We start from the raw sequence: 23,221 nt of genomic DNA, 5'->3' as shown, positions 1-23,221 counted from the left end.
CACTAATGACAAACTGCAAGAAGGTACCTGATGAGTAAAAGCTATAGAAAGAACACTGTCATGTTATCTTTCTGCTCTAAAAGCAGAAACACTCTTCCAAAACACTTCCCAATATCTACTGCTCCCAATCTTTTCAATTTTATTTTATTTTTAGGTCAATTTGACCTAATACTGAACCGCTATTTAAATATTTCTTGTGAATGTTTCCCAAATTAATCCATTTATTGAAGTGCATCAATGTATCATCTGACCACATTCTGTATATCTTGTGTGATGTCAACTATTTTTTGCTTTTCCCCCACAAGCAAACCAATTTGTTCTGTAAAGCTGTCTTACTGGTGCCATTTTTATACATTCTACTTTTTTATCCAATAGCTGAGATAACTGAGTATGGATAACCTCAAAAGTTTATTCCTTAACGAAACAATTAATTGGCATTTTTGTTTCATTTACGATGCACCACACAGCATTCAGTGCCATAAATATGAGGAGAATTCAATATGTAATGCAACAAACATTTCTTTCTCCACAAATTTTGGTCGAGATATGCGCAATTTGTTGTGGGAAATTGTGGAATATTACCACTTCTGCCACCATAGCTCATCAAGTTTGATAGGTGGCAGTACTGTGTGTAGTCTTCAAAATGGTGTCTGTAACAGAGGAGTATTCCGAGCAGGGAGCTGTCACTGCGTTTCTTGTGGCAGGATGTCTACAGAGACCTGGTAGTGAACAAAAGCACGGTGAGTCATTGGGCAGGCATTCGTCACCATCGCAACAAGGTTAAGCAAACCTATCTAATCTCCCACGTGCCAGCAGCTGCACACAGCTAGGACTCCTACAATCTAGGAACTTGCACTCTCAGTCGAGTTGGGTGACTGTTCACAATCAAAACATTTCACTGTTCAACTGGACATCTGTTGATAGTGATGTCACAGTCATCCACTAGATGGGTTACTCAAAGATGTGTGCCCACTGGATTCCACACCACCTAACAGAAGACCATAAAGAGCAAGGAAGGACCATCTGTGGAGAACTGCTTGCGTGTTACGAGGCTGATGACAATTATGAAACTTCCTGGCAGATTAACTCTGTGTGCCCGACCGAGACTCGAACTCGGGACCTTTGCCTTTCACGGGCAAGTGCTCTACCAACTGAGCTACCGAAGCACGACTCACGCCCGGTACTCACAGCTTTACTTCTGCCAGTACCTCGTCTCCTACCTTCCAAACTTTACAGAAGCTCTCCTGCGAACCTTGCAGAACTAGCACTCCTGAAAGAAAGGATATTGCGGAGACATGGCTTAGCCACAGCCTGGGGGATGTTTCCAGAATGAGATTTTCACTCTGCAGCGAAGTGTGCGCTGATATGAAACTTCCTGGCAGATTAAAACTGTGTGCCCGACCGAGACTCGAACTCGGGACCTTTGCCTTTCACGGGCAAGTGCTCTACCAACTGAGCTACCGAAGCACGACTCACGCCCGGTACTCACAGCTTTACTTCTGCCAGTACCTCGTCTCCTACCTTCCAAACTTTACAGAAGCTCTCCTGCGAACCTTGCAGAACTAGCACTCCTGAAAGAAAGGATATGTCTCCGCAATATCCTTTCTTTCAGGAGTGCTAGTTCTGCAAGGTTCGCAGGAGAGCTTCTGTAAAGTTTGGAAGGTAGGAGACGAGGTACTGGCAGAAGTAAAGCTGTGAGTACCGAGCGTGAGTCGTGCTTCGGTAGCTCAGTTGGTAGAGCACTTGCCCGCGAAAGGCAAAGGTCCCGAGTTCGAGTCTCGGTCGGGCACACAGTTTTAATCTGCCAGGAAGTTTCATATCAGCGCACACTTCGCTGCAGAGTGAAAATCTCATTCTGATGACAATTTTTTGTCAAACATCATCACAGGCGATGAAACATGGGTTCGTCACTCTAAACCGGAAACAAAACTGCATTCCACAGAGTCGTCCCATGCCACTTCTCTGAGGAAAAAGATCAACGCCGTACACCCGGCCATTAAAGTCACGGCGACAATGTTCTGGAATTCTGAAGGGATTATTCTGCTTATGTCCTCCCTTGCGGTGCAACAATTAACTGACATTTATTGCGCTACACTCAGGAAATTGAAGAAACGACTTTAGGGTGTACGTCGCCACAAAAATGCAAACAAAATTCTACTTCTCCATGACAATCCAAGACCTAAAACAAGCCTATATCCAAGAGGAGCTGCTCACGAAACTGCATTGGACTATTGTTCCTTATACAGCCTACTGAAAATCTCACACATTCCGACTTCCATCTGTTTGGCTCAATGCGGCTTGCACTCCGCAGGAAGTATGTGGAAGATGGTGCAGTTATTGGTGCAACAGGATATTCACTCCGATGTCAACCAGTAGAGTGGTACACGCAGGCATACAGGCGCTCCCAGTAAACTGGCATAAGCCCATCGCATTGCCCATGGATTATTTTGAGAAACATGGTTTTACGGAGAAACATGTTTTTACAACCAAGAGAATGGGAAACAATATCGTTACTGGCATCTTAAATAAGAAAGTTGCTTCCAGGAAAAATTTTGTTGCATTACTTATTGAATGCCCCTCATATTTCCAGTACAGTAACACTTTTTGTTAAGTAAATAAAAACTTTTCTTTAACTATTGTACATAGCACAATCATTAAATCTTAGCATGAAATACACTGGCTGTGCAAGTAAGTTTTAATTGTGTGGTAAAAATTGAACTGCTGTTCTTTAAACATTTTTGTTGTTTAAATGTTCAGTGTATTTTTCTTCTTATTTTCTTGCATGTACGAGTACGTGTTAGCAGTGCATGAGGAAGCGCAATGGAAAACAACATTGTAAAACTTTATACATACTTTTGAAGACTTTCACAAGGGCTGGATTGGGTTGGAAGGGGGCAAGTGAAGACTAGGTTAGTCGAACACTTTTTTATTCAGAACACACATTTGAAGAAAGGAAATGTGAGTAGGGATCTTGGCTAGAATCAGACAGCCACTGATCTGATATTGCAGTAATATTTGACTAATGGTGTATGGAGCATTTGTTTAAGTGCATCTAAGGAAAATATTTAGCCAACATAGTCTGTACACTGAAACCTTAGCAGGGTTTTTCCTTTAATATAGTAAAGTTGTGTCACAATCATGGCTGAATAGGAAATACAGATAACTGCTGATCATTAGAATGTACCACTCGCTCTCTTTAAATGTGTTTCTGTACTGTGTTACAATCAACATTGCGTTCTGAACTTATTTTGTGTGTAAGTGTCGTTAATATGAAACCACTGGTCGTTAAACCGGCCCCAACAATTATGATCTGTTAACTGAATGCATCATGTGCCGATGTACAACATTCAATGCTCATACAACAGCCATGCGCAATTACTAATCTGATGTGGCCCTAAAATCATCATTGCACTGCCATGGTATAGTATTAATAAAGGCTGCTTGAAATGGGTAAGGTTTTATTGTACATGGGAGTGGCAACTCATTAAATAGTGAAGGTGCAAATGCGCAATGTGGATATGCAGATTGCCTTAACTGAAAGTGTCTAAATTATGGTTTGAAGTTTTCTTTCCAAGTTACATCAGAAAAATCTCTTCAGTGTTGACCAACCCTAGAATCACAGTGCCATTCTATAGCATCACATCTCCAGTTTATTAGTACACATTGTAACTGCATCTTTTATACGTGTTTGAACAAACAATAAGCTAATAAGTATCACAATAAATTCTGCATCAGTAAGCAGTATGTGCATTATTATTGAAACAGCTATGAGCCCTAATGCAAATGTTTTGTGCATTATATACTCATAGTTATGGGTGTAGTCGAATTAAGTCGAGTGATGCTGAGGGAATTAGATTAGGAAATGAGACACTTAAAGTAGTAAAGGAGTTTTGCTATTTGAGGAGCAAAATAACTGATGATGGTCGAAGTAGAGAGGATATAAAATGGAGACTGGCAATGGCAAGGAACGTTTCTGAAGAAGAGAAATTTGATAACATCTAGTATAGATTCAAGTGTCAGAAAGTCATTTCTAAAAGTATTTGTATGGAGTGTAGCCATGTATGGAAGTGAAACATGGACGATGAATAGTTTGGACAAGAAGAGAATAGAAGCTTTCGAAAAGTGGTGCTACAGAAGAATGCTGAAGATTAGATGGGTAGATCACATAACTAATGAGGAAGTATTGAATAGGATTGGGGAGAAGAGACGTTCGTGGCACAAAGTGACCAGAAGAAGGGATCGGTTGGTAGGACATGTTCTGAGGCATCAAGGGATCACCTATTTAGTATTGGAGGGCAGCGTGGAGGGTAAAAATCGTAGTGGGAGACCAAGAGATGATTACACGTAGCAGATTCAGAAGGATGTAGGTTGCACAGGATATAGTAGCATGGAGAGCTGCATCAAAGCAGTCTCAGGGCTGAAGACCACAACAACAGTTATGGGTACTTATTAACAGTGTTACTAGGCACATATCATCCTTGTATTTGACTTCACGACAATGCATGCTGATAGCCAACATACAAATCTTGCTTTTTTGATTAATTTTCATGGTACTTAATGTTTTCATCTGTTTAGGGTTATATGTATTTTATGTACACGAAAATGCGTGTGTATTATGGAGCTACTGAGTGCACTTAGGCTCCCATACTGTGTAACACACTATTAACAAGTTGTCAGCTTTTTTTATGTTCCATGTTACCTCATTAATTATTTACAGTGCAGGCATATACTAACTGCTCAACAATTATTCAAGATTGTCATGTTTTGTATTCTACATGCCAAATTCTCACAGAACCAATAAATGTGTGTTCTGTTCGAGCTAATGATGGTGGCGGCTGAGTATGCATAAAGTGTGCTTGCTTGTGTCAATGTGTGCATTTTCTTTGATGAAAAAGGCTTTCGCCGACAGCTGCATGTGTAACAGTCTCTTCATTGGTCTTTATGTTGTGCCTGACCGCAGCTCAATGGATCATCTTTACATTAAGTAGCAATCTATCCTATCTGTTGTATAGTTCTTATTACAAAATGGAGTTTCTAGTGTTTAGTTATCATATATACGATGTCCTAGGAGGAATGGTCATTTGTCAATGATCTATCAGGAATGATCATTTGAAGCACAAGAGTCTTGTAAACAATTCTTTTATGTTTTGTAATAAATGTGCAGAGTCGTTTACATTAATTCCACAATGCTTAAAACTTGTGGCAAGAATTGAACATGATTTTATCCAGATTTAAGCTGTGTGTGTGTGTGTGTGAAAAAAGGCACGAAAACATTACGTTGTAATTCTCACTATTGTGAACTATGTTGTGCACAATGAAGACGCACATAATTCAGTGCTTGTAACAATCTATGGGCACAATTATCTCGTAACTATTACTATCAATATTTTTCAAATCACACACTAAGAAAAGTTCATGACGAAAACATTATCTGACACTTAAAGTAAATCACATAATCAGGACCTCACAAGTTATTCCAAAGACTCAGAAGAACTCCAAACAGCATATGCAGTACAACAAGAATGATTGCAATTTTCATCTTTGAAAAATTCATGAAGATGATTTTATTTTCAGCCACCTGAAATGGAAGGAATGTATGTATGTATATTTAGATTTACTTCATACACAGAACAATGATTTTTCCTCTTACTATTAATAGAAGGTAATCTAGCTATCCATACAGCAGAATCATTCTGCAATCAGCTTCAAACGCTGGTTCTCGAAATTGTCTCAATAGTGTTCTCCAGAAACAATGTCATCTTTCCTTCAGCGATTCCCATTTGAATTCCAAAAGCGCATCTATAATCGACGTAATGCTTTTCTCTCTGAAACGGTTACATTTATCTTCTGCAAGCCCTTGTCGCGTGCTGCAATATGCGGAGACACTTCAAGCAGCACAGTAGAACACAGTAGAAGCATCTAAGTTGATGCAATCGGCCAGTAAGAAGAGCTACATATCAAACTTTAGTTATCGATTACTGAATTATTTGCCAGTTTGGTGCCTTGGACATGACCAAGGACCTTAAGATTTTGCATGAACCGAGGACTGGCAGCCACGTAACACGAGAATATGTGAAAAGTGTTAATATGTAGCAAAAACCTAAGAAAATACTCCCGTATCCGGCATTTACTATCGAATCGACGTAATGCCATTTCGTCACATTGGTCGCTTTTCTCTCTGAAACGGTTACATTTATCGTCTGCAAGCCTCTGTGGCGTGCTGCGGTATGCGGAGACACTTCAAGCAGCACAGTAGAACACAGTACAAGCATCTAAGTTGATGCAATCGGCCAGTAGGAAGAGCTATATTTCTAGTTTTAGCTATCGATTATTGATTTATTGGACGGTTTGGTGCCTTGGACATTACCGAGGACCTTAAGATTTTGCATGAACCGAGGACTGCCATGACCCCCGACCGCCGAATCATGAGTACCATGCTAACTAGTTCCTGTGGAATACAGACCTTGACTTCACCATGGCTGTCTCCCCCTTTACACAAGAGGCCCCCACGAAGGCAATAGCCAGTAACGACATCGCCATCCGCCAACTGCTGCCGAATCGGTCCCCACCTAGGGTCCTCATCCTGTTTGTCAGCTAAGTCGCAGAAGAAACGGTGTGTCTCGGAGAGAAGGAAATTCACCCCAAGATCCGTCTCCACGTGGCCCTTGCCTTCCCCAGACTCTCCCGCGAACATACGGCTGAGAGCGTTGGCCACTTCATTGTCACTGCCCCTAATATGTCGAACCAGGAGATAAAGTCATCTTAACTTCGGCATGATTTTTAGCGAACTTATTAATCAAAGATCAAGTTCTGGCACTGGCCAAATAACTCGCGGAGGCTCATTTGTTTCAGTTCAGTTGTATTGCTCACCTGTTCTCCAGATAAAGTTGTGTAGTTTATATCTCAGAATATTGTCTGCCGTTGATGTCTGTTGTGTTAGAGATAATTGGCAGCAGTCGACGCATGCATACTGGGAGCAGAGCACCACGGGGGCAGAGAGATATTTAAGGCCATGTCCTCTCCTTTACATCTTGGGTTATGTTGTCACTTTTGCGTGATTCCATCTTTCTGGTGGAGGATTATAGCATCCGAAATTCAGTTGCATTTCAAAGTTGAGTATATTTCTATGTCATTTCCTGTCTCGTGGATCTCTCGTATTGATCTGAATCCTTTGTCTGCTCATGTCTATCGCCAATTCACACGAAATTTTGAAGCAACCTCATTTTAGGGGTATTGTCATATGATCATGTTCTAGTTGTAATCATTGTAAGAATATTGTTGATTAATCAACTGAGTAAGCAAGTTTGAAGATCGGTTTGGTCAAAATTAAAGCACCTCCTTAATTGTTTTAGTCATTTGTATATAGTTTTGTTTAGGAATGTTGGCTAGCCAAACGTTAAAAAATCTGTGTTCTTACGCTTAATCTGTTTCTCAGCTGATTGGAAGCAATGACAGTTCTTCTGGGAATTCTATGGACATTTGTACTATTTACGTAAAGCTAATTAAGTATATTTGCCTAGTCATATCCAAATTTCAAGTTTTATGGGTCTTGTTCCATGTAAAGAAATTTATTTATTATTTTTCCAACTGATCTGGCCTTATAAGGCAGTCTCCTGTATTATTGTGATTGTGATTTTATAATGCTTTCGATTGTAATAAAATATGTAGCAAGTACAACAGATTACTATTGTGATTTTGGTGTGTCACTACCATAACTCATTTCATAGAGGATGAAATGTTTCATGAAATATTTAATTATGAATGCATTTTTAAAGCTAAATATATTGAAACCTGAATTTGGCTTCTCGGTTGAAGTAAAAAAAAAAAAAAAAAGTCTCTCTGTTTTTGATACATTCAACCCATAAAAGGGGTAGAATATTGGATGAAATGTTTTATGAAAATAATTCAGTGTGAAAGAATTTTTAAAGCTAAATCTATGAAAATTGTGTTATAGAAAAATACGTGTTTCACTGTTTTTGGAACTACAACCTCCCATGAGGTGCAATAAGGGCACACATATTCAATGACTCATCGCCTTCCAGCCCAACCTGCAAAGTATACGAACTTGAAATTTGATGAAGGTGTAAATCTTACGATGTAAGCATCATTTAAGAAGAGATTGTTCGAAATTCCGCTCCTAAGGGGGTGAAATATGGGTTGAATGGGTTTTTTAAAATATGTCCCTATTGAAGCTAGAACTACAAAACTACGAAAAATGGCATTTGGTTTCTTTGTCAGAAACAAAAAAAAACAGGTTTTAAGCATTTTCCGAAATTCTTCCATTAGGGGAATAAAATAATTACTGAAGGTTTTTTGAAAAAAAATCATTATTAAAGAACTACTAGAGCATTTTTAAAGCTGCATCTATGAAAATTGGATTTGAATTCTCGGTTGGATGTAAAAAAAGTGTTTCGTTGTTTTTGGAAATTTAACTCACCAATAGCGTGAAATAGGGGACGAAAAGTTTTATGAAATATTTCACTATGAAAGCATTTTTAGAACTAAATCGATGAAGATTTGAATTGGGCTCCTCAGTTGTAAATAGAAGAATACATGTTTAATTGTTTTTGAAAATTCAACCCCTAAAAGGTGTGAGATGTTTCTGAAAACGTTTCATTGTGAAAGCACTACTAAATATATCTCAGAATTCGTATTTGGCTCCTCTGTTAGAATTTTTCAATGTTGCACTGGTTTTGGAACTTCAATCCTAAGGGGATGAAAAATTTTAATGAAATATTTATTGCGTTATATTAAAATATTTTAAGTCTGCATCTATGAAAACCGGTATTTCACTTCTTAATTAGATATAAAGAAATATGCGTTAGGGAATGAAAGATTCTACGGAGATATCACCACAAGACTACAAACGGCTTGATTAACAAAAACCTTGGACTTCAGCTATCGGCATTGCTTTTTGGTCATAAGAACATTCAGTAAAAGACCATGCTTCAATGGCGTTGAAAAGTTAAGAAAGTGTTGCAATTTACAAAAGACATAAAAAACGATTAAAGAAAAAAAATTCTTTGCAGACCATACGGTCTTCGCAAGTAAAGAAGCGGATGATAAGCTAGCTCTTTATGCAAATGAGTTGGTCAGTTTAAGTTCCGTGACATGTCATGTAGCAGGAACCAAATCCAATAGTTGCTACGATTGGCTAAAGGGAAAGTTTTGCTGAATCAAGGGAAATCGCTTCTACAAGTGGCTAAGAATCTCGTAATGAATAAAAATTATGTATTGAGGATTCCAAGGTGGGAGACGCAAAATTCCTCCCCCCCCCCCTCTCGCCTCCCCCCCCCCTCCTCCCATTGCTATCTTCCTTTTCCTATGGCAAAAAGAAACGAGAGAAATTTCCGCTGTGAAACAATTTGCAAACAAGAGAACGGCCCTTGAAATTTAACGCTTCAAGGTTTTAAGCCCTGCTCTTTCTGTATGTTGATTAGAAACTGTTAACCCACATGTGAAACCTGAGTACATAATCCCTGTGACATTTGATCAACGGTGTTCCTTAAGGACAGGTCGTGATTGAAAACGTTCGAAAATTCAATATCTTTGTAATTGCATTTTTTAAGGGTGTACTTGTCTAGACTCTTGGAACGGAAAGGTTTTTTTTAATCCTCGCGTTACAAAAGTTTCTACAGCCCATTGTTTGAAGCAGTGTCACGGCTGCCATGAGCCGCCCGGCGTAGCCGCGCTGTCTCAAACGCCTTGTCACGGTTCACGCAGCTCCCCTCGTTGGATGTTCGAGTCCTCCTTCGGGCATGGTTATGTGTGTGTGTGTGTGTGTGTGTGTGTGTGTGTGTGTGTGTGTGTGTGTGTGTGCGTGTGTTGTCCTTAGCATACGTTACTGTAAGTAGTGTGTAAGCATAGGGACTTGTGAAGTGTCAGGCAAATCCAACACCTTCCATGAAAACCCTGACATGATAAGCAAATCCAGTAGTATGTCACATAGCTCCGAATAAATCGTGACATTAAATTAACGAAAGTAATACGAGTAACGAGTGAGGAAATGCAATATCACAGACTAACACAAGAATGCCTAAATGCTTGTCATACCTTCCCACCATGAGACAGACGCAGTTCCGAGGGGAGAAACGAGAACAGAAGCCGAGAGCAGAACCGTGTTAAGCTGGAAGGCCCTACGATAAGGGACGGACGGACACCCACGTCGCCAGCTAAATGCTAGGACCACACCACCCGCAAGTTTTAGCGTGAGACTTTTTCGCGTCTCTGTTACGTTAGGACCACCCCCCCCAGCCCATGTTAAAAGATAGAGCCCTCCAGAAGGACAGTACAGATCTTACGATAACGCTAAAAGGAACACACCAGCTGCAAGTTTTAACGTGAGACTTTTTCGCGTCTGCTACGTTGCAAACTTTAAAAACATTGCCCCACCACGAAAAGTATAATGTTTCTCATTGGATAGACAGAATTTTTGTAGGCAGAGCTTAAGGTTAACATTGAGGCCCTGATTGGTAAGATGAAAACACAGCCAGATAGTTTTTTTTTAAACCAACTTCGGTAAATTGTAGTAAGGAGAAGTTAGGGAGAGTTACTTCCGAGACGGCGAGGTGAGCGGAGCTGTGCTGCCCGTCGCCCCCTGACGAACACCGACAAGGTAATGAACGCACGCGATGCCACATAACAGCGCATAAAGCTTCTCTCAGAACTGCAGAAGTCTCATCTGTTACATCCCTTTTTTGCGTAATACTAGTGTCGATCGTCAATTAAAGCTCATGGTGTTCACATTTGCCACTTGAAGTAAAAATCTGAAACGCGATGATTTTTCTGTTTTATAGTTATTGAGAAGCCACATCAGCCACTGTAATTTACGACAAGTTAGATAAGTAATTAAAGATAATTGAGGGTCACTGTAGACCATTTTGATAGTTTTCTCTCTTGTGAAACTTAATTTAAACCTACATTATAGATGTGATATGGCATAGGTCATACTTCGATACATTGTAGAACTTGGAAACCCATTCAGGGAATATTCGTTCACATTTTTGTTGGTTTTTACCATCCTGTATTAAAACATCTCCTTTTATCAATAGTGCAATTTATAAACAATGTTTTGTGATTAGAATAAAATTTCCAGTGGTAAACTTAACTGCTTTTTCGACGTTATTTTACCAGCTAACTAAAAATAGGAAAGCCTTGAACCCCTTCCACTAAATTTAGTTAGTATTAAGATTCTTTTACAGGGAGTGCAGTGGAGCTGACGCTGAAATCATTAAGTATTTGGTTATATTATCGCTAGTCTCACTGAACTCTTCTGAATTCTACATGTCATGTGTGGTCTGGCGTCTCCTTACCAGCAACAGGTCCCAGGTTCAAACTAGTCAATACCCTAAAAAACACGCTCAGAGCGTCGTTGCGCGAAAGTGGTAGGGAGACACGATATAGAACAAGCAGACACCACGCAGAATGTTTAGAGACTGATGGTTCAAATAGCTCTGAGCACTTTGGGACTCAACTTCTGAGGTCATCAGTCCCCTAGAACTTAGAACTACTTAAACCTAACTAATCTAAGGACACCACACACATCCATACCTGAGGCAGCATTCGAACCTGCGACCGTAGCGGTCACACGGATCCAGACTGAAGCGCCTAGAACCGCACGGTCACACCGGCCGGTTAGGAACTGACGACCTCAGCAGTTAGGTCCCACAGGAGCTTACCACAGACGGACAGTTGCCATGGGACACTCTTGAGTCGGAAACGCTTGCTCAGGAAGAAGGCCTACACTACGCTTGTCCATCCGCTTTTAGAATATTGTTGCGCGGTGTGGGATCCTTACCAGATAGGACTGTCGGAGTTCAAAGAAGGGCAGCACGTTATATCGCGAAATATGGGAGAGAGTGTCACTGAAATGATAGAGGATTTGGGATGGGTATCATTAAAACAAAGGCGTTTTTCGTTGCGACGAAATTCCAGTCACCAACTTTCTCCTCCGAATGCGAAAATATTTTGTTGACACCGACCTACATAGGAAGAAACGATCACCTCGATAAAATAATGGAAATCAGAGCTCGTACGGAAAGATATAGGTGTTCGTTCTTTCCGCGCGCTATACGAGATTGGAATAATAGAGAATTGTGAAGGTATATGAAGATAGTAACTGCCTCGAAAGAACAGGTACCACTGATGACCGTGCAGCTTCTCTAGAATAAATGATAATTAATTGAAACGCTCAGCTGCCGACAGGTGTTGATGTACCTCGGGGTACACATTTTCAGCTGTCCCCATCGAGGTATATCAACACCTGTCTGCAGCTGAGGGTTTCAATTAATTATCATTTATTCTAGAAAAGCTGCACGGTAATCAGTGGTATCTGTTCCTTCGAGAACAGTTACTATCTTCATATATGTAGTTAAAGGCTACCCAGCCATTAACCTTCGTCTGTGCGAATGCGCAAAGATTGCCCGAACTCTTACGGGAATCGTCACCTTAGTGTGCCCGAGTAATGAGTGGATGGGCAAATACCTATTACGTACATTACGTATGTTGATTGTGGACAGTTGGGAATGTGGGTCTCACGGGAAGCGTGCAAGGGTTAAGTCTCTGCAGTCGTGCTATTCATCTGTGTCCTCGGTGGCTCAGATGGATAGAGCGTCTGCCATGTAAGCAGGAGATCCCGGGTTCGAGTCCCGGTTGGGGCACACATTTTCAGCTGTCCCCATCGAGGTTGTATCAACAACACCTATCGACATCTGAGGGTTTCAATTAATTATCAATTCTGAAGGTAATTCGATGAACCTTCTGCCAGGCACTTAAATGTGATTTGCAGAGTATCCATGTAGATGTAGATGAAAACTCGTCCCGTGTCGCACGTGCTCAAAACGATTCATACTACAGAATGCATGCAAACAGACTCGCCGAAAATACTGACGAATAACGATTGCTGCATATCCAAGTTACACAGATCGGCCTTTCCTGCCAAGAAGAACAGGGAATTGCTATGTAGGAACAATTCGAGCTAGACGTAGGGCTCATAAGCACTCCTTGAATTGCAGACTAAACGTAAATAACGAAAACGCATTTTTGGTAAAAATTGGTCAAAACATAATCCTGTGCCCTCCGTATTGGATTAGCCGCTTTGAATATTGAAAATCTGACTTCAGCTTCCTGTTCAGCAACATTAAAAATATATATGTAACACTCAGTTCATGCAAATCGAAGTAATAATATAACTAAAAGCTTTCTCTAAACTTTGAACACTTTTTTTTTCGAGAAACGTTTATTTCTCAGAACGGCATGCAGCATAAACTAAAAGTGATTCAACCTCTTAACTTCTACCTCGGACCCCGAAAAGTAAACATTTTTCTTAGGAGCTTATAGCTATAATATGACATTTGTTAATATTAACTAATTTTTGTGTGGGCATAAGGAGTGAAACAAACCCCCAAAAATCGAACTCAAAGTTCGAATTAGCACTGTATCGTTAAATTTAAGGTTGTTTCATTGCGGTTCGGTATGCGCTCCCATAAATTTTATGTAATATCGACTGATGTTATCCATTTTTAATTTCAGAGAAATAATGTGGTATCAACTGATGTTATCCATTTTTGATTTCAGGTAACATCTGAGGGGCCACACTGCACGCACTCTGCGTACTTCAGACTCGCAGGCCCTTGATCAAATCATAATTACGGGCGCCATTTTTTTTTTACTGAAAATCTAAAATATAGCTCATAGTATGATCACTCGTAATTCCCAAACAGATCCTTCGAATGTATTTTCATTGTCTCAAAAAAATTTCCAAATGTACCATTTTTTGCTCATTTGAATGAGAACCTGGCCGTAATGGCGGAATATAGTCACGAGATTTTTTTCGGAGACGTTGTACGTTCGCGAGAAGAATTTCGTTCCACGCGCGTCGATGGACATTCCACAGATATTACTGTGTGTGTGTGCTACTCAGTCGTGCCATTTGAGTGTACATCTTTGCATAGTTTTCCTTTCACGATGTAAACAGTGCTCGGCTCAGTTGCTAACTGTCCATTGAGTGATTCCGAAGGTGTCGGATGTGCGGTGCGTTCGGTCTGCTAAGAAAGCAACAGACTGGCGTGGTGCGATGGCAGAAGCAGACACTGAGGGAGCTAGCTGTAGGGATGCCAGCGAACAATTTATGCCAAGTAAGACGAAGAGAACTATTCTAAAATTATGAGCCGTCTCGAAAGTGTTTATCATTAGTAAATCTTGTAGTTGAGACTGACAATCAATCTACAATAACTGACATATTTGCCTAGAGAGAGATACAGGAAATCCCCGCTCCTGATGAAATTTTGGTTGTGATGACAGGCCGCTGGGTAGTGTAGCCCGAGATCTAAGTTAGGTTGTAGGGAGGTAATTTGATTGAGAGTTGTTTATGCCAACGATTATGAATGCCGAGTAAACGTTGTGCGAGCAGATTGCCCTGTAGCGTAGCGTAGCCTAGTGTTTCCGTCCGCGCCATATTTAACACATTTTCTCTAGCTGTGTACAAAAGTCGCACAACAGCCACGAAAACTACGTTTCTGGTGGGGTGAGGGGAGAGTCCACTATGTAACTTTCGGAAATACAGAAGCGTCCGATCTTACCCGTCGGCTTTGACCCATGACGTCACAAATACCGCGGAAACGACTATAAACAATTCCAATATGGCGGATATAAAAACATCGCATACGTATTGTAAACACTGAAATACACAAGTTTCACAAAAAGCCTAATGACTGTAACGGGACAAGCGTGGGAAATTAGGGGTTTTTGGGTGCGGAGAAACTAAATATACAGAAATGTAGCCACCTACCGCCATTCAAAACCACGCAAAACAACGAAATAAATCAACATCACAAAACTGACCAAATACCAAAAAACACATTCCTATCCATAATCGGACACTTCCCTTAACCTATATAGCTCAACAGAACCTACCGATCACATCCCCCAATAGAAAACTAAGAAACGAAAGCTTCCCTTACACCTACATACATCGGCACTTATGCAGTTTAGCAGGTACGGAAAAAATTTTTCATTTTTTTTCAAAATTTGATCATCATGTGTCGTTATGCGGTGGGGGGAGTCTGCAGTGCCCCCCCATCCCCCCACAGGCTTCATTAGTGTCAAATCAATATTTTCGAATCATAGGCGGCCGCTGCCGCGGCCGCATTCCAAAAAAAAACTCCCAACCTAACCTCAAGTGGGCTACGCTACAGATCAATATGTTCATCAAATTGCTTCATATTACGTATACATGTTCATTAGTGTCAAATCAATATTTTCGAATCATAGGCGGCCGCTGCCGCGGCCGCATTCCAAAAAAAAAACTCCCAACCTAACCTCAAGTGGGCTACGCTACAGATCAATATGTTCATCAAATTGCTTCATATTACGTATACATGTTCATTAGTGTCAAATCAATATTTTCGAATCATAGGCGGCCGCTGCCGCGGCCGCATTCCAAAAAAAAACTCCCAACCTAACCTCGTATTCAGGGCTACGCTACAGATCAATGTGTAGGTCCCTTACGTCACGGGTCAAAGCCGACGCGTGAGATCGGATGTTTCCAACCTATACCCAATACACAAAACATACATAAATAACAAAAAAAAAAAACGGAACTTACCTCAAAAAAGTTCCAGCTCCACAAACTAGATTGGCCACCACAATCACACACAAATGCACACACGCACGCACGCACACACACACACACACACACACATACAAAAACACACACACACACACCAACGAAAAAATACTGAACTAAAATAAAAACCCAACCCACCCAAACGTCAACCCCCTCCCCCACAACTCCAAAATACAACACACAAACACTATACAACAAAATAAACCACCCACCCACCTACCCAGCCCACCCTAACTAACCACTTTCGGTCTATACATTTTACCTACAGCCCTTAAAAAAACCCGAAGAATGCAATAGCCCTCTGGGACACTCTTCCGCCAACAGTACTCATCTAAATGAGACTGAAGGTTGGAAGAGCGCTCTTCCCCCTCCCAAGAACTGACTTAACCGCTCCCCACATCCCCTCAATTGCGTTAGTGCAAGCCCCAGTATCATAATTCTCAAACTCTAGACTGTGGTTCACTACTAAATGATTAAATCCCCTCTCACCCAACCCACTATATGAAGAAAACGCATCTGAAACTACTGTGGACCCCGGCTCTACATACTCCTCAATTAACCCCACTAATTCAGGCTTCGACCTCCCCTCCACAACCCTAAAAACACATTCAGTACCCCCACCCCCCTGAACAACAGCCCCCCACACCCAAAGACCAGCCACAGACTTCCCCCTCCCATACTTCCTTTTAGCAAACTGCGACTCATCCACCTCCACAAGCACCCCATGCCCACCCAACTTACCCCTGTACTTAATAAATTCGGAACACACCTCACGACAAAAGGAATACCAGTCTAAAACAGTCCTCTCACTCACACCAGTCTCAAACGCGCAAAAACTCTGCCCGCAACTATAACAAAAATAATACGTAATAAGCACAATCTCACGCATGGCCAATCTAGACTTCTCGAACCAGGTACCACGCCTTACAGAACGCCATACGCCATCTTTCCGGCAACACCACATGTATCCGTCCCTGGTCCGAGAGTCCGGAACTTTCACCAATTTCATAGGTTCACGGCACACACCGCACTTCACGACCTCGGCAATTAAGCTAAATAGCTGAAGAAATTTAATCAGCTCTAAAGCTGTCTCCCCCATCATCGCCCTCAACCGAACACTGTTAAGGCGGTCTTTCATATCCATTCCTGAACAAAAAACCACAACCAAATACACTCAATAACAAACTCACCCGACGTACAGCAATGAGCATTAAATTAACCATTAACTCACTAATAGAAATTCCGCTTCAAATCCAACACCTGAGCAACAGAAAACTGACCCCACCACACGAAACAAACGAAACAAACGAAAACCATGAACACACCACCAGAGAGCACGACAAACAAAAACAAGACATCTACAAACACGCCACAATCGCAAATCAAACTCCGCGCCGTAATGACGTCACACACCACAACACGCTTACGTCACGGGTCAAAGCCGACGGGTAAGATCGGACGCTTCTGTTGACCCTAACTTTCAGTACAATTTTTAGTAAGCGCCGAAACTAGCCGAAATAGAAGCGTAATTTTAACTATATTTCCGTTTGTGGGAAAATAGTGGTTCTCCTCTTTCGGCATCAACTGTAATATGCAGGCGACTTATTAGAGTTTTTTTAATTCTGAATCATGATCTCAATAGACGCTGAGCTTTTATTTGCGTTACTCTATTCGTGGTCTATAGTAAACAATGCAACGGTCAATTCTTTGAAGTGCGACATGTGTCTGCAATGTTCGTAAGGCCAAGTTTGTATATATTCGGTGTCAGTTTTTTTATTTTTTTTTTTTGCCATATACTGTATAATTAAGGCGAGGAGGATAATGTTCAAGGAGCACTGCATTAGCAGTCTATGGAGAAATTGAGGATTTGGATCTGATGAACGGCATGCTCGGGCAGTTGGTGCAATTAGGTTGTCCACTGCGTAATTCGGACACAATGATCATTGCCTCTCCCTAGTAACCAGTGGACTCGGGTGCTAATCCTGGTCTGGCACAAATTTTCAACAGTGCCCATTGACTAAAGTCAGTGCCCATTGTCAGCTAATTTCATTGTTTCGGTGTTCAATTGTAATTTGTTCACGATACGCCGTCTAGCTTTTTCATGGATAACAGCTTTGGAAAGCGTACAGGTTATATTGATATTCGGTCGTCGTTAGTCCAAAGCTAGTATAGTGATTTTTAAACACAGTTGTAGTGCATATTAAGCCTACACACGTATTTGTGTCCTGTGTTTCTTTACCAAGAACTTCTTCGTAGGTAATTTCCCTATAGTGGTATTTTGTTTAAGTATTTATAGCCTGCAGGCTTGGATGAAATATGAAACACATGTCCGAAGTTTCTGTTGATGCTGCAGATACTGTTTTATCCGTACTACGGGCACAAACTCTTCATCTAATACAGGACACAATTTGTCTCGAGATTTAGCAATTTTTCGTAATATCGGCCTAGCTTCGATATATTTTTCTCTAATTCTTGTTTGGATTTAATCTTAAAATACACTAACTCTCCCACCAATTATTCGATAAATGATTTCATCCCTTTCGTAGCCTACAGTTCCTAAACGGTCGATAATATTAATAATTTCCTTTCTCACTTTTATTTCCTGTAGAATCTCCTGTTTATGGTTATTGCTAACCTGTTTCACGTTCTCACTTTTATTATTTTTATTTTTCTAGTTTTGTGTCTGGTAGCCAAGTTTTCTTTGAATTCGGTTTTTAATTCTGAAATAGTAACAGTTAAAGGTCAAGTGAAGATTGCGATCTATTTGAGGAGAGTGGTTCGGAGATCTTTTATATTAGACGTACACAGGTCATGGAGATCCGTATCTATATAAAATTACTTCAAGTGTAATGTAGCCCATTCTCTTGTCATGATCTCGGCTGTATCGTAGCGCATTGTCTCGGTTAGGTTGGAGATTTTGGTTGAGAGTTGCCGAAGTCAAAGAAAGTGATTACGAAGTCAAGACTGTGCTAACAAAACGATCTGTAGCGCAGTCCAAAATGTTCTTTCGGTCCTTCTAAAATCTCTTTTAATTAAAAATAACTAAAGCCGCAAGATACAAAGACAAAAACTATTACGTAATAGAGCAATCCCAGACTACTGTGGTGTACGTTATGTACGTATACTAATTTACTGTCAGTGAATACATATTTTTTACTCATTTGCTGGATTCCAGTTTTCCGCTTTTTGCGGCGAAAAACCTTTTCCTGCGAAGGGCCCATTAGCTTGTCGGTTATATTCGTGACTTTCTCGACGGTCAGTTATTTCATGGTAGTCTATCCACCGGCGTCATTGTTAGCATCGAATATAGATATAAGTATTAGGAAGTCTAATATGAAGCCAACGCATGAGTATGTCTAATGATGAATAAGAAAAATAGGATTGCGGGTTAGCTACTACAAGCAGCATAGTGAACGCGTTATTGTGGCCAAGATAGACACGAAGCCCAAGCCCACCACAGTAGTACAAGTAGTCCGCAGATGAAGAAATTGATGAAATGTGTGATAAGATAAAAGAAATTATTCACATAGTGGAGGGAGATGAAAATTTAATAGTAATGGGTGACTGGAATTCGATAGTAGAAAAAGGAAGAAGAGGAAGCGTAGTAGGTGAATATGGAATGGGGGTAAGAAATGAGAAGAAGCCTCCTGGTAGGTTTTTGTCCAGAGCATAACTTAATCATAGCTAACACTTGGTCCAAGAATCATGAAAGAAGGTTGTAAACATGTAAGAGACCTGGAGATACTGCAAGATTTTAGATGGATTATATAATGGTAAGACAGAGATTTAGGAACCAGGTATTAAATTGTAAGACATTTCCAGGGGAAAATGTGGACTCTGATCACAATCTATTGGTTATGAACTGTAGATTAAAACTGAAGAAACTGGAAAAAGGTGGGAATTTAAGGAGATGGGACCTGGTTGAACTGACAGAATCAGAAGTTGTAGAGTGTTTCAGGAAGAGCATTAGGGAACGATTGACAGGAATGGGGGAAAGTAATACAGTAGAAGAAGAATGGGTAGCTTTGAGGCATGAAATAGTGAAGGCAGCAGAGGATCAAGTAGGTAAAAAGACGAGCGCTAGTAGAAATCCTTGAGTAACAGAAGATATATTGAATTTAACTGATGAAGGAGAAATGACAAAAATGCAGTGAATGAAGCAGGCAAAAAGAAATACAAACGTCTCAAAAATGAGATCGGCAGGAAGTGCAAATGGCTAAGCATGGATGGCTAGAGGACAAATGTAAGGATGTAGAGGCGCATATCACTAGGGGTAAGATAGATACTGCCTACAGGAAAATTAAAGTAACAGCATAGGTCGGTGTGGTGGGAGAACTCATGGGAAAATTCCTGCAATAGTGGGTGTTAGAGCTGCAACTTTTTTAGATTGAAGTCAGCTGATAGGTATTCCTGCTTAAGGGAATTCTCTCTAACAAAAGAACCACTTTTGACAAAGCTTAGGCATCCGAGTAATGAGGGAATTAGTATATTTCATCAAAATGTACAAGGATTAGAGATAAAGTTAGTGAACCGCTTATAGATGTTGACTAAGAAATTATTGGTATATCTGAACACTTCTTCATTAAGGAGGTAATTCAGAGGCTTCCTTTACCCGGATACAGGTTGGCTGGCAGCTTTTCTAGGAGCTGTTTGCAGTGTGGGGGAGTAGCCATGTATGTGGAAAACGGCATCCCATTAGAGTCAATTGATGTTTCAAAGTACTTCACTGAAAAGGTGTTTGAATGTTGTGTAGGTGTGGTTAAATTTAATGGAGCTAAACTTCTAATTGTTGTTATTTATAGATCACCAGACGCCGATTTCACAACATTTTGCTAAAGTTAGAGGAGGTTCACTTTATAGGAAATACAAAAAGTTAGTTATATGTGGTGACTTCAATATTAATTGTGTAAGTGATTCTGCAAGGAAACGGATGCCGGTAGACCTCCTTAATTCATATAACCTTATGCAATCCTTGTTCTTTCCAACGAGAGTGCAAGGGAATAGTAGAACAACCATAGACAACATTTTTGTTCATTCCTCATTACTAGAAGGACATTGTTAGCAAAAAGGTGAATGGCCTTTCAGATCATGATGCACAAATTATAACTCTAAAAGATTTTTGTGCTGCAACATATGATAAATATAGTTATCAACTGTGTAGGAAAGCTGATCCAGTTGCTGCAGAGACCTTTGTAAACCTTATCAAGGAACAAGAGTGGCAAGATGTTTATAGCGCTGAGACAGTAGACGATAAATATAGTGCTTTTCTCAAGACTTTTCTCGTTCTCTTTGAAAGTTGCTTTCCGTTAGAACGTTCAAAACAGGGTACTAGCACAAACAGGCAGCCTGGGTGGCTGTCTATAGGGATAAGAATATCTTATAGAACAAAGTGGCAATTATATCAAAACGTTAGAAACAGTCAAAATCTAAATGCAGCAGCCCATTACAAACAGTAATGTAAGGTGCTTAAAAATGTTATTAGGAAGGCAAAAAGTAAGTGGTATGCAGATAAATAGCTAAGTCTCAGGATAAAATTAAAACCATATGGTCAGTCGTAAAGGAAGTGGCTGGTCTGCAGAGACAGGTCGACGGAGATTGACTTAATAAGTAAATCACTAAAGACCAAGAACTCTCATGGATATGGCGGGGTATCTAGCAGAATACTGAAGTATTGTTCTGTGTATGTTAGCCCAGTACTTAGCCATATCTGTAACTTTTCCTTTAGTAGTGGTCGGTTTCCTGACCGATTAAAGTACACTCTAGTGAAGCCACTTTATAAAAAGGTAGACAGGGATAATGTTGACAACTGTAGAGCTATTTCCATGCCATCGGTGTTTGATAAAGTTATCGAGAAGGTTGTATATATAAGGTTACTGGAGCATTTAAATTCACATAATTTGCTGTCAAATGTACAGTTTGGTTTAAGAAATGATTTAACAACTGAAAATGCCATATTCTCTTTTCTCTGTGAGGTTTTGGACGGATTAAATAAAAGGTTGCGAACGCTAGGTGTTTTCTTTGATTTAAAGAAAGGTTTTGACAGTGTTGACCACAAAATATTACTCCAGAAGTTGGACCATTATGGAGTAAGGGGAGTAGCATAGAATTGGTTTTCCTCTTACTTTAAGAACAGAAAGCAGAAGGTAATTCTCCGCAATATTGAGAGTGGTAGTGATGTTCAGTCGCAATGGGGCTCTGTTAAGTGGGGCATTCCCCAAGGGTCGGTGCTGGGGCCACTGCTGTTTCTTATTTATATAAATGATATGCCTTCTAGTATTACAGGTGATTCAAAAATATGTTTGCTGATGACACCAGTTTGGCAGTGAAGGATCTTGTAATATTGAAACAGTATCAAATAATGTAGTTCATGAAATAAGTTCGTGGCTTGTGGAAAACAATTTGATGCTAAATCACAGTAAGACACAGTTTTTACAGTTTCTAACTCACAATTCAACAAGGACCGATATTTTGATCAGACAGAATGGGCATAATATAAGCGAGACGGAACAGTTCAAGTTCCTAGGCGTTCGGATAGATAGTAATCTGTTGTGGAAAGCCCATGTCCAGGATCTCGTTCAGAAACTAAATGCTGCTTTATTTACCATTAGAACAGTATCTGAAATAAGTGACAGTTCAACACGAAAAATAGTCTACTTTGTATATTTTCATACGTGTATGTCGTATGGTATTATTTTTTTGGGGTAATTCTTCTGATTCAAAAGGTATTTTTGGCTCAAAAACGGGCTGTTCGAGCTATATGTAGTTCGAGAACCTCTTGTCGGCCCCTATTCAATAGTCTGGGATTTCTGACATTGCCCTCACAGCATATATTTTCTTTAATGTCGTTTGTTGTTAGCAATATTAGGCGATTCCCAACAGTTAGCAGCTTTCACTCAGTTAATACTAGGCAGAAATCAAATCTGTATGTGGAATGCACTTCCTTGACTCTTGTGCAGAAAGGAGTGCAGTATTCTGCTGCATCTATTTTCAATAAGCTACCACAAGAATTCAAAAATCTTAGCAGGAGCCCAAAATCTTTTAAGTCTAAACCGAAGAGTTTCCTCATGGCTCACTCCTTCTATTCTGTCGAGGAGCTCCTGGAAGAGCTAAAAAATTAAGCTAATTCCAGTGTTACATTGTTGATTTTCTTTATTTATACTTACGACTTGTTGCCTGATTATGTTTTTATATTTCATTTTAGCTGTTTCTACTATCGTGTTATAATTTCATATATTGACTCGTTCCATGACCATGAAGATTTCTCCTTAATTTGGTCCCACGGAACAATAAGTAAATAAAAAAACCTTTGGAGAAAAGAGATCCACTTGTATGCATATCAAGAGCTCAGATGGAAACCCTGCTATAAGCAAAGAAGGTAAAGCAGAAAGGTGGAAGGAGTATATAGAGGATCTATACAAGGGCAGTGTACTTGAGGACAGTATAATGGAAATGGAAGAGGACGTAGATGAAGATGAAATGAGAGATGATATACTGCGTGAAGAGTTTGACAGAGCACTGAAAGACTTAAGCCGAAACAAGGCCCCGGGAGTAGACAACATTCCATTATAACTACTGACACCCGTGGGAGAGCCAGCC

At 40.3% G+C, this 23,221-nt stretch overlaps 3 non-coding genes across 3 annotated transcripts; 1 reads left to right on the top strand and 2 right to left on the bottom strand.

The window, feature by feature from the left end:
- Positions 1–1,092: 1,092 nt before the first annotated feature.
- On the bottom strand, positions 1,093–1,167 carry Trnas-uga (transfer RNA serine (anticodon UGA)). Its single transcript has one exon. It is a non-coding gene; the product is annotated as a tRNA-Ser (tRNA).
- Positions 1,168–1,393: 226 nt separating this feature from the next.
- On the bottom strand, positions 1,394–1,468 carry Trnas-uga (transfer RNA serine (anticodon UGA)). Its single transcript has one exon. It is a non-coding gene; the product is annotated as a tRNA-Ser (tRNA).
- An 11,117-nt stretch (positions 1,469–12,585) lies between these two features.
- Positions 12,586–12,659, top strand: Trnat-ugu (transfer RNA threonine (anticodon UGU)). The gene has a single exon. It is a non-coding gene; the product is annotated as a tRNA-Thr (tRNA).
- Positions 12,660–23,221: the final 10,562 nt, after the last annotated feature.

This window comes from Schistocerca serialis, unplaced genomic scaffold (assembly GCF_023864345.2).
Source record: "Schistocerca serialis cubense isolate TAMUIC-IGC-003099 unplaced genomic scaffold, iqSchSeri2.2 HiC_scaffold_1351, whole genome shotgun sequence".
Classification (NCBI taxonomy): domain Eukaryota; kingdom Metazoa; phylum Arthropoda; class Insecta; order Orthoptera; family Acrididae; genus Schistocerca; species Schistocerca serialis.
This window is presented reverse-complemented; position numbering and strand designations above follow the sequence as displayed.